This window comes from Hyaena hyaena, unplaced genomic scaffold (genome assembly GCF_003009895.1).
Source record: "Hyaena hyaena isolate Hyena2069 unplaced genomic scaffold, ASM300989v1 scaffold_1241, whole genome shotgun sequence".
NCBI classification, from domain to species: Eukaryota; Metazoa; Chordata; class Mammalia; order Carnivora; family Hyaenidae; genus Hyaena; species Hyaena hyaena.
In genome coordinates this window covers 41,130-52,073 of record NW_024081876.1, presented here as the reverse complement: position 1 = coordinate 52,073, position 10,944 = coordinate 41,130, and positions in this window count along the sequence as shown.

Sequence of the window (10,944 nt, the reverse complement as noted above, 5' to 3'; positions counted from 1 at the left end):
ATTTTAAAATCTATAAAAATAAAGAAGTGATGGGGCGCCTGGGTGGCTTAGTTGGTTAAGCGTCCGACTTTCGCTTGGGTCATGATCTCGCAGTTCGTGGATTTGAGCCCCGCGTCGGGCTCTGTGCTGACTGCCAGCTCAGAGCCTGGAGCCTGTTTCAGTCTGTGACTCCCTCTCTCTCTGACCCTCCCCTGCTCACGCTGTCTCTCTCTCTCTCTCCTAGAAATAAATAAAACATTAAAAAAAAATAATAATAAATAAAGTGGCTCATTATATGCATGCTATGATTTGCTATTTATGTTTCCACACACATTTCAAAACATTTCTTCTCTGAAATGAGTTCAGAGCCTTTTCATTATCTGAGGATATTTGAGTCTCACCTCCATAAACAGCCAGAGGCAGATAGAGCCTAAGAGACTCTCTGTGGAACCACCACCATTTCTTTGAGTATGCCTCACAGAGACACAAGAACCAAATAAATGATCACTAAGATGTAAAAAGCTACTTTGAAATATGCTTTAATTTCCTTCTCATGAAGTTTTCAGTAATTCTGTGTCAGCTTCTTGAGGAATCTTTCTCATGTTTTCCCTTACTCTTAATGGAAAAGCAACTGTGAATAATTTTTCAAGTCTTTGTAATGCCTGAAAATGTCTTCGGGCATGCTATATATACTAACCAAATTATGAATTTATTATAATACACAGTCTTATTTACTAGAAGCCCAGACTCTTCACTGGAATGTGTTACTCAAGCAGGGAGTCTTATTAGGGGAAACTATTCAGAATACTAAGATGATTACATCCCTTTGGAGAAATCACTCGGAACCAAATCAGATTTGATTTCATGCTTGATCATCCAGAAAGACAAATATGTTCAAGTTCTGGAAATACTATGTACTAGTAATGCCAGATTGTTTGATAGGGATACAACAAGAGCAATTCATTACAATCGCAGAGAAGTTTAATTTATAATTAAATTTCCCACATTATCTCAGTTTATTCATATATTTACATTATAAGATAGGGTGGGTTAGGTGTTGACATTGCCATTGTAGTGCTAAAGGCAAAGTCCCTTAGCTACCAGGAGAAAACTGGGCTTGGGACCCAGGTTTTCTAATTCTAAACCCAGTGTTTTTCACAGAACAGGGTGCTTCCTGTTATTTTTGGACTTCCCCAAAGTTCTAAGTTTGCTCTTTTGGAATTCACATAAACAGTTACTACAGGGTGCTCAGGAAACAAACAAGCATACAAACAAAACACATGCTGGAATATAAAATGTGGATGCTTCATAATATTTAATAAACGGATCCCTATGTTCTTCCTTTAGGAGATTATAATGCAGAGATAGAGAAGACAAAATAATAAAATCCAAATTTACACATTAAAATTACTGTTCTGAGAAAAAGCCCATGTATACAGCCTTTGATTTTCTACCCCCATCAATGTACACTGAACACTTTAATGTGAGATGCTCAAAACAAAAGTAAATGTAAACAAATGATGGTTGTATTGTTTATTTTAGTCTAAAAAACTGTAACTATGGTGAATTATTAACACTTGATTCGGTTTTGTTTCTTTTCTGCTGATTTGTGGTTAGTTCTGTCCTTTGCCCTAGTCTCTCTGGAAATGCTGCTTTGGTTATTTACTCGTAGCTGGCACAAATGACTTGCATTTCGAGGCTTGTTTTATGGGATTTTAACAGATCAGCACTTCGAAGCACATTTAACATTCATAAATAAAGTTTCCCTTACATGTCAAAATGAATAACTTTTTTGCAAGCTAGTGAATTGCAGTAATTCTGTCCTATACTTACCTTGTTTATTGTGTAGAGTTTGTCTTCTGTGGAAAGCTTTATTAGAAAAAAAAGAGAGCATTTCCTTAGAACTAGAGCAACAGAGGCTTTTCATACTCTTATACCAAGTTAACTTCCGAAAGATTTTTAACTCCCTGTTTCCCAAAGCACACTAAATTTTTGAGCCCTACAAAAACTACAAATTTTCGTTAGTCTACTTCTTTTTGGAGAGTTCAGAGAACTGATGGTTTATAAAGTAGAACCCTTTCTACTTATCACTACTGATGAAGTTTTGGGGTGGTGGGGAGGGGTCCAGAGCCAACAGCCAAGGAAGAATTCTTGAAGACGCCTTTGGTGCCAAAACATGATTTTATTAAAGCACGGGGAAAGGACCCGTGGGCAGAAAGAGTTGCATTGGGGTAGTGACAGGTAACTCATTATTTACCTTCAGGTTGGGAGGAGGTCAGGGATTGAGAGTAAGTCTCTAAGGAATTTTGGAAGCAACAGTTCCAGGACGTTGAGGGGCTAGCTCTTGTTAGGGAAATACCATTTGTTACCGTTTAGTAAAACCTCAGTCACGAGACTCTTCAGGTTCTATCCAGGAGCCATAAGTTTGGAGTATGATTGCCAGCATATATCTTGGGGGAGTTGAGATAAAGGAAGTAGACTCACAGGGTCCTCAAGTTTGGGATAACGTTAAGCCAAGATTACCTTTTGCCCCCAGCAAAGTGTCATCATTGAGGCAGCTGAGCTCCTAGTGGGAGGTCATTCTGCAGGTTTCAACGACTAGTCAAAGGGTTATAAGCAGTAAGGGAATTTAACTTTTCATTTGCCTTAGTTTCCACATCACCATAGCAAACACTTAAACCGCTTTCCTTTGTTCTTGGGTAGCCAGGAGTGTCCAAGGAATATTACAAATATTCCACTGGGGTGGGGGGTGGTTGGGGATTGCCATTAGCCTGTACTTTGCCCTCAGCTTGCCCAATGCTCCCTCATTACTCTCTCCCTATTACGTTGAATATTTAATGTTTTTAAGTATTTAAAAGAATAAGCCTAACAATTTCCAGCACTATAAATGTTTTCTAGGGATAGTGATAGTTTATTTATTAATAAAATAATGTAGTCTAAAACCAAGGAAGAATAAAGTTTTATAGTCGTGGCTGCCCAGTAAACCCATGCAAGAAATTTTGTGGAAGATACATTTAAGTTGTTGTTTCCAAAATAGTATGATTGAAGGATACAGAAGATCTTCTATCCAATATTACATATGAGGTATCTCATACATAATGTGGCTGCCCAGCAGTCATGTTGTAAAAACTCCCTTGGGCCAAAAGGTGAGGGGCTTGCAAACGAGGAAATATCAACCATTGTTTGATCTCAAACTCATTTCGGGTAAAAGGTCAGGGGTTGAGCAACCTAGCTCCTCTTGGCTGCAGCAAGTCCGTGAGATGTAAATCTTTAGCGAACATTGTGATTAGAATGGTCAAACATGTTCTTCAAGCGACTGTTAAGCAACTCCCACCTCTAACCGCAAAATTCTCACTTCTGTACACCGGCTTCGCCCCTCTCCCTATACAAACCCTGAGCTATGGATCGGAGGGGCGCTCTTCGGAGGACTCTTCGGGTGCTCGGGAGGGGATGTCCGGCCGGACTAAAATAAACCTAAATAACCAACTCCTTTGTGTCCTCTGGGCTTTGTCTTCGGTGATTCTCCTTTGGAAAGGGAGGTCTAACATTTTGGAGGCCCCAGCGAGATCCCGAGGACAGGAAAGCCTTTCGTTGGGCCTTGGCGCCAGGCTGCGGCCATGGAGATTGCTCCAGGTTTTTTTTTTCCCCCATCACCTCCGGAGGTAAGTTTTTGCCGGACTGGTCGCGACCAGTTTTGGAAGGGTTGGATTAGAGGAGGCTGACGAGCCTGGAACCTCACCAACCATCCCCGCCAAGACGCTGGTCCGGGACTTTGGTGCTTGTGCCTGGGACTTTAGTCTAAATTTGCGCCCAGGACTTTGGTATAGCTTGGTAAAACTTGGTGAAACTCGTACCCGGGACTTTGGTCTATGTTGATGTAACTTGGGTCTGTCATGTCTTTGTCTCAACGTTTCGTTTTCGTCTGCTTTCTCGTGCTGTGTTTGACATTGTTCCTTCGATCAAAATGGGCAGTTCAGAGTCTAAAATCAACATGCCACTAGAATGTTTTTTGGTTAACTTCAAAGCCATATATACATATGTCTGAAAGGGTAAACGAATATGGCGTTAAATTCTCAAAGGGTAAACTGCTAACCCTCTGTGAATTGGAATGGCCAGTTTTTGGAATTGGATGGCCTCCAGAGGGTTCCTTTGATCCCTCCTTATGTCGAGCCGTTAATTTGGCGAGTAGTTACAGGTAACCCAGGACACCCGGACCAGTCTCCATACATCGGTATCTGAGCACAAGCATGTGAACAGCCACCCGCTTGGCTGCGACATTGTTCTCTTAAAACTGGTTGCAAGGTTTTAATAACAGCGAAGAATCCCATGGCTCCTACAAACCTGAGGTAAAACCTAGGTTTTCCCCCCTCCAGTGGAAGATCTACTTGATCTCTCCAACCAGCCCCCTCCTTATCCCCTATCTGCCACCTCCTTGGCTCCCTCGCCTCCCCCAGATTCGTCCTCCCCTTCACCCATGGTTTCTCTACCTCCCCGCCCAGCTTCAATGCAACTGGAAGCATCAAAACCCTCCCTTCTCTGAGAAGCCGCAAGCCCTCATTTATCTGCCGGAATCTGGTTTTCACACTCATTTACCTACCCAGGACGATTGTCAACAACTCTTACAGCTCCTTTTTACTTTTGAAGAACGTGAGGACATCTTCAACCATATCTGCTGCATCTTAGGCACAGATGGGACAGCCCTCCAGGCAGCCCAATGAGCCCGCCTGGAAGAGAAAGTGCCCCCGGCGTGCCCAAATTGGAGCTACAGTTCATCACCAGGTAGGAGATCACTCACCAATTACCACCAGTATCTTCTGGCCGGCTCAGGGGAGCCACTCGTAAGCCTACCAATTTGTTGAAGGTAAGCGAGGTCCTACAGGGACCTGAGGAATCCCCTGCCACCTTTTGGAGTGACTTTTAGAGGCATACCGGACCTATACTCCCATGGACCCGGATGCCCCTGAAAATCGAAAGACAATTAACTTAGCTTTTGTTGCCCAGTCGGCCCCAGATATTTGTTAGAAGTTACAAAGGTTAGAAGGATTTGATAGAGACAAATCCTATGAGTGTAGCCAGGAGAGACAAGCTTATGAGTGTAGCCATGAGAGTCTTCCATAATTGAGACCCCCCCCAAAGGAGAAATTAGCCAAAAGGGTAGGGAAAGCGACCATTGCAGCTCTATTGGACCAAGGAATCATAACATCCTCAGAGGGAAGAGTAAGAGGGCCTTTTAGAAGGCCCTCTCTCGGAAAAGATCAGTGCGCTTACTGCAGAGAGAAGGGACATTACAAGCGGGAGTGCCCTGTGCTCCGAAGAAAAAAGGAGGCCCAAATTCTCCCCTTAGCAGAAGAGGACTGACGGGGCCTGGACTCACGGCCGCTAAATCCTCAAGAGCCTATGGTCACTTTAAGAGTGGGGAAAACCGATGTTAATTTCTTGGTTGACACGGGAACGGCACACTTGGTCCTCAAAAGGCCCTTAGGACCAATGACAAAAATGAAAACGCTCTTGAGTCTCATTCCCCCAGATCACGTTGTTTACTCTGTACTAGACCTCAAGGATGCTTTCTTCAGTATTCCCCTGGCTCCTATCAGTCAACCGATATTTGCTTTTGAATAGACAGATCCAAATACTGGGACCACTGGGCAGTTGACATGGACTCGACTGCCTCAAGGATTTAAAAATTCCCCTACCCTGTTCAGGGAAGCCCCGAGTAAGGACCTGCTGCCGCTAAGAGGCCACTTTCCAAAGGCCACTATTTTACAGTATGTTGATGATCTACTTAATTGCCAGACCAGACCAGGTTACATGCCAGGAGGCAAATGAGGGAATTCTACAGACGTTACAGGATTTGGGATACCGAGTCTCATGGAAAAAGGCCTAAATCTGCCAGGATCGTGTCACCTTTCTGGGGTACACTCTACCAGAAGGTAAGAGGTCTCTTTCTGCTTCCTGGGTTCAAGCGATTCTACAGATACCTCCACCTACCACTAAAAAGCAAGTCAGAGAGTTCCTTGGAACTGTGGGCGATTGTCGTATCTGGATTCTCGGGTTTGCTGAATGGTAAAACCATTGCATGAGGCTACTGCAGGGGGATCCACCCCCTTGATTTGGACTGAGGCCCAACAGGGAGCATTCGATAAGCTAAAGCAAGCATTAATTTCGGCCCCAGCTCTGGCTTTGCCGGATATCTCAAAACCCTTCTTCTTATATGTGGCTGAAAAAGACAGGGTGGCCAAGGGAGTCATCACCCAAACTCTTGGGCCATGGAGGAGACCCATTGCCTATTTATCCAAACACTTGGATCCTGTGGCACAAGGGTGGCCCATCTGCCTGCGAACTGCTGCTGCAACTGCCACCCTTGTAAAAGAGGCCAGTTAACTTACCTATGGCCAAAGTCTAATGGTTATCATGCTTCATGCGATGGAACCCCTGCTCCACAGCTTCCCCGACAGATGGCTCTCGAATGCCAGACTACTTCAATGCCAGGGCCAATTGTTGGACCAACCGAGGCTCAAGTTCCAACGGGTATCAGGACTCAGTCCTGCTACTCTCCTGCCACAATCTAATGAGGGCCCACCAATTCATGACTGTCTTGAGATCCTAGAGACTTATAAGAATGGACAGCCTGAGTTGACTGATCAGGCACTCCCAGATGGCGACTGAAACTTTCTTCACCTATGAGAGCAGTTTCATTCCTCAAGGGCGACGAAATGAAATGTCGGAGCTGCCATGGTAAATCACCAGTTGCAGGTAATATGGGCCCAACCCTTACCCCAGGGGAACTCGGCCCAAAAGGCAGGGGCATTGAAGAGGTAATTCCCCCGAGGTCATAGGAAATCAAGCCACAGAGAGAGAAGCAAAGGCAGTTGCCCAAAAATCAGTGGGGAACATCGGACACTACCAGATAAGGTGTTCTATTCCTCCGAGGAAGAAGCCGAATACTCCCATAAAGGTTGGGAAAGACACCCGATGGTTGGTGGCAACACCCAGATGGGTGCCTAATCATTCCAAGGACTCTAGGGAGGACCCTATTAACTCAACTTCATGAAGCTACCCACCTGGGTGAAAAGAAGATATCTCAAATGGTATCCCCCATTTATATATTCCTGGGATAACTCCCAGTCTTTCGGACTTGGTGGAACGGTGCCTGATTTGTGCTGAAACAAACGCCACAAAAATTACTGGGCCACCTGGAGTTTGGTACCGAGGGACAAATCCCGGAGAACACTGGGAATTAGACTTCACAGAAATAAAAAAGGGAAGTTATGGATACAAATACTTGTCAGTTCTTATAGATACTTTTTCTAGTTGGGTTGAGGTATTCCCCATGAAAGGGGAAGAAACAGAAGTAACCATAAAGAAGCTTTTACAAGAAATAATTCCCCGATTTGACTTGCCCTTATTTCTGGGGTCTGACAATGGCCCAGCCTTTAGGGCTAAGATATCTAAATTGATTAGTAAAACCTTAGGAATAGAATGGAAATTACACTGTGCCTACCGTCCCTAAAGTTCAGGGCAAACAGAAAGGACAAATGGAACTTTCAAGGAGACTTTAACAAAATTATGCCTGGAGACTGGAATGAATTGGATTGATCTCCTGCCTTTCGCCCTCCTCCTAACTAGATGTGCTCCTACACGACTTGGGCCCACTCCATATGATATAATATTCGAGCGGGTGCCCTATTGCTCCCCAGGCTCTTGTAGCGCTTCAGGAGGAATGGACAAATCAAAAACTTCCCCTTTCCTTACAAGCCCTACAGCTGATCCAGGCTCAGCTCCATAAGGAGATCCGTAAGCAATGAGTGGGAACTGTTAATCCCCTAACTCATCTCATAAAGTTGGGGATCTGGTCTTTATTCGTGGATTCAACTCGGATTCATTAGAACCCCGAAACAAAGGTTTGAAATGTTGGCAGAAAAAGTAAGACGATTTGGACCCTTTGAAAAAGATGGTTTATGCTTAATTGGTTCCTGAATTTACCATAAAAAAAAAGTCCTAGTGTAAACCTCTCAATTGGTTATTAAGTCCTCAATTGGAGACTAAGTTTTCCTAAGAGTTAAAATTCTGCTAAGTGTACTTAAGATTGATGGAAAATAAGGAAAGGAATCTTGTATATAGGAAACTGAGAGATACATAAAAAAAGATGTAAGAAATGGAAATACATTTTTGTTGAGGGTAAAAGAAAGTAATTTTGTCCTAAATAAGACTGGTTGTTTAGAGATAAATGGTTTTGGAACAAAGTTTAAAGGCAAAGGAAAGGTGTAGAAGGTCCGAGAAGGGAAATTTTTGAAAAGGAATTCTATGTGTGCTCAGGATAGACTAAGGTTGAGATGAATGGAATTTGAAAAGTACACTGGTATATGGTTAAAACTCTGCTTTTCTCTCTGGTCAAAAGACAAAGTATTTTTGGATTGTAAATCTGCTCTTGATAAGACAATGTAAACAAAGGTTTTCTCCTTTTTCTGCCAAGAAAACCAATGCTTTAGGTTTCATCTTTATCGGGTCTTTGACTGCATAGTTAAAATTCAATGTTGAGGGAGCTAGGTTTTTCTAACTACTATATTATGTTATACATTCACTTTTAGGATCTTTTATTGCCACTTTGGTTGAATAGAAAAAGTTTTAAGATTTGTAATGATCTGTAATCCTATTTAGGATGCGCTTTTAACTTCCTAAGGTTTTAATAAGCTTCCCAGGATTTGAATAGTAAAAAAAGGTCTTTTGACCAATTAGGCCCTTTTATTTGAGATGCTAAGTTATTTGTAAAAGCACTGTGTACAACAGTAAACCTTAGATTGTATTGCATGGGTAAATGCTATAATTGCCCAAATATATATGCAAATCCTAAAGTTTTAATGTTTTGGTATAGGGTTATCATGTAATATTCTGATTACTTAAAATATTATATGTCACAAAAATAACTGAATTTGTCAATTGCATCATACTGAACTGTCATCAAATCTTTAACAATGTCCATCTGAGATTTTGTCATTTATAATTGTTCTTATTCTCTCACAAAACGTGTTCCTTCTTCAAAGAGAACACCTATCCTAGTCCCAGTCTTAACTGTGATAGGAATTGCCGCATCAGCTGCCTTGGGCGCCTCAGCTTTAGGAATACAAGATGTCAATTTCAAATCTTTAAGCTAGCAGGTGGCCCAAGACCTGGGACTTCTGACCCAGTCTGTTGCCCACGTAGAAGGCCAAGTCAACTCCCTGGCTGAGATGGTGCTCCAAAACCGGCAGGGTCTAGACTTACTCTTCATGAGAGACGGAGGATTATGCGTGGCACTGGGAGAACAATGTTGTTATTATGCCAATAAATCAGGAAGAATACAGGATACTCCGGCTACAGTAAACCAACATCTGTTAACTAAATATGACCAAAGAGAAGCAAACTATGGTTGGTTTCAATCCTTATTCAGTTGGTCCCCCTGGTTAATGACTCTAATATCTGCTCTAATCGGGCCCTTAATCATCATTTTACTTGCCCTGGCTATAGAACCTTATGTCATTAATAGACTCATGGCTTACACTAGATTGAGAATAGGGTCCCAAAAACTCTTAATGCTAAGCCAAGGAACCTACCAGCCCATAGACATTGAAACTCCGGTATAAGATTAACTGAAGATAACTAAAATCAGTGGGGAGTGAAACACTCCCTTGGGCCAAAAGGTGAGGGGCTTGCAAACAAGGAAATACCAACCATTGTTTGATCTCAAACTCTATTTGGGTAAAAGGTCAGGGGTTGAGCAACCTAGCTCCTCCAGGCTGCAGCAAGTCCTTGAGATGTAAATCTTTAGTGAACATTGTGATTAGAATGGTCAAACATGTTCTTCAAGCGACTGTTAAGCAACCCCCACCTCTAACCGCAAAATTCTCGCTTCTGTTCACCGGCTTCACCCCTCTCCCTATATAAACCCTGAGCTATGGATCCGCTGGGTGCTCTTCGGAGGACTCTTCGGGTGCTCGGGAGGGGCCCTCCAGCCAGACTAAAATAAACCTAAATAACCAACTCCTTTTGTGTCTTGTGGGCTTTGCCCTCGGTGATTCTCCTTTGGAAAGGGAGGTCTAACAATGTAATCAAATGACTCTATTTAAAATTTTCCTTTCCCCACGGACTTCTTGCTGTCACCCATCCTGACCAAGTTTCCAGATGGAAATAAATAAATGTAACCAAAACAAGATAGGGATAAAATAGATAACTTTATACAAACTAGTAAAGATTCCACATTGTTCATGTCTGCAGTTCTGACAGATTTGCCACAGCATGTTGTTCATAGTGGGTTTAAAATATTTTCTTTAAATGAGAAATCCATTCTGGGGGCGCATGGGTGAGTGTTATGTATGTGTGTATGTATGTATATGAGGTTAAAATCTGCTTCCCTAAAGCTTTTATTCATTTTTTTGGTCATTAATTTGTATCAATGTTTATTTTGAATGGCCCTTAATTTTTAGCTACTGTTTGCAAGTGATATTGGTCCATGTTCATATCTACTTCTTCTTCTTCTTTTTTTTACTTTACACTTAAATATTTTATTTTTTTAAAAAATATATAGTTTATTGTCAAGTTGGTTTCCATATAACACCCAGTGTTCATCCCAAGAGTGCTTTCCTCCTTCACATCCATCACCCACTTTCCCCTCTCTCCCAGCGCCATCAACCCAAAGTTTGTTCTCAGTTTCAGAGTCTCTTATGGTTTGCCTCCCTCCCTCTCCTTAACTATCTTTTCCCCCTTCCCCTCCTCTATGGTCCTCTGTTAAGTTTCTCCTGTTTCACATATGAGTGAAAACATATGCTGTCTTTCTCTGCCTGACTTTTTAAAAGAAGTCTCCTCTTTGAAGGGGCACCTGGGTGCCTCAGTTGGTTGAGTGTTCGACTCTTGATTTCAGCTCAGGTCATGGGATGGAGCCCCATGTCCCGCTCTGCGCTAAGCTGGAGCCTGCTTAGGATTCTCTTTCTC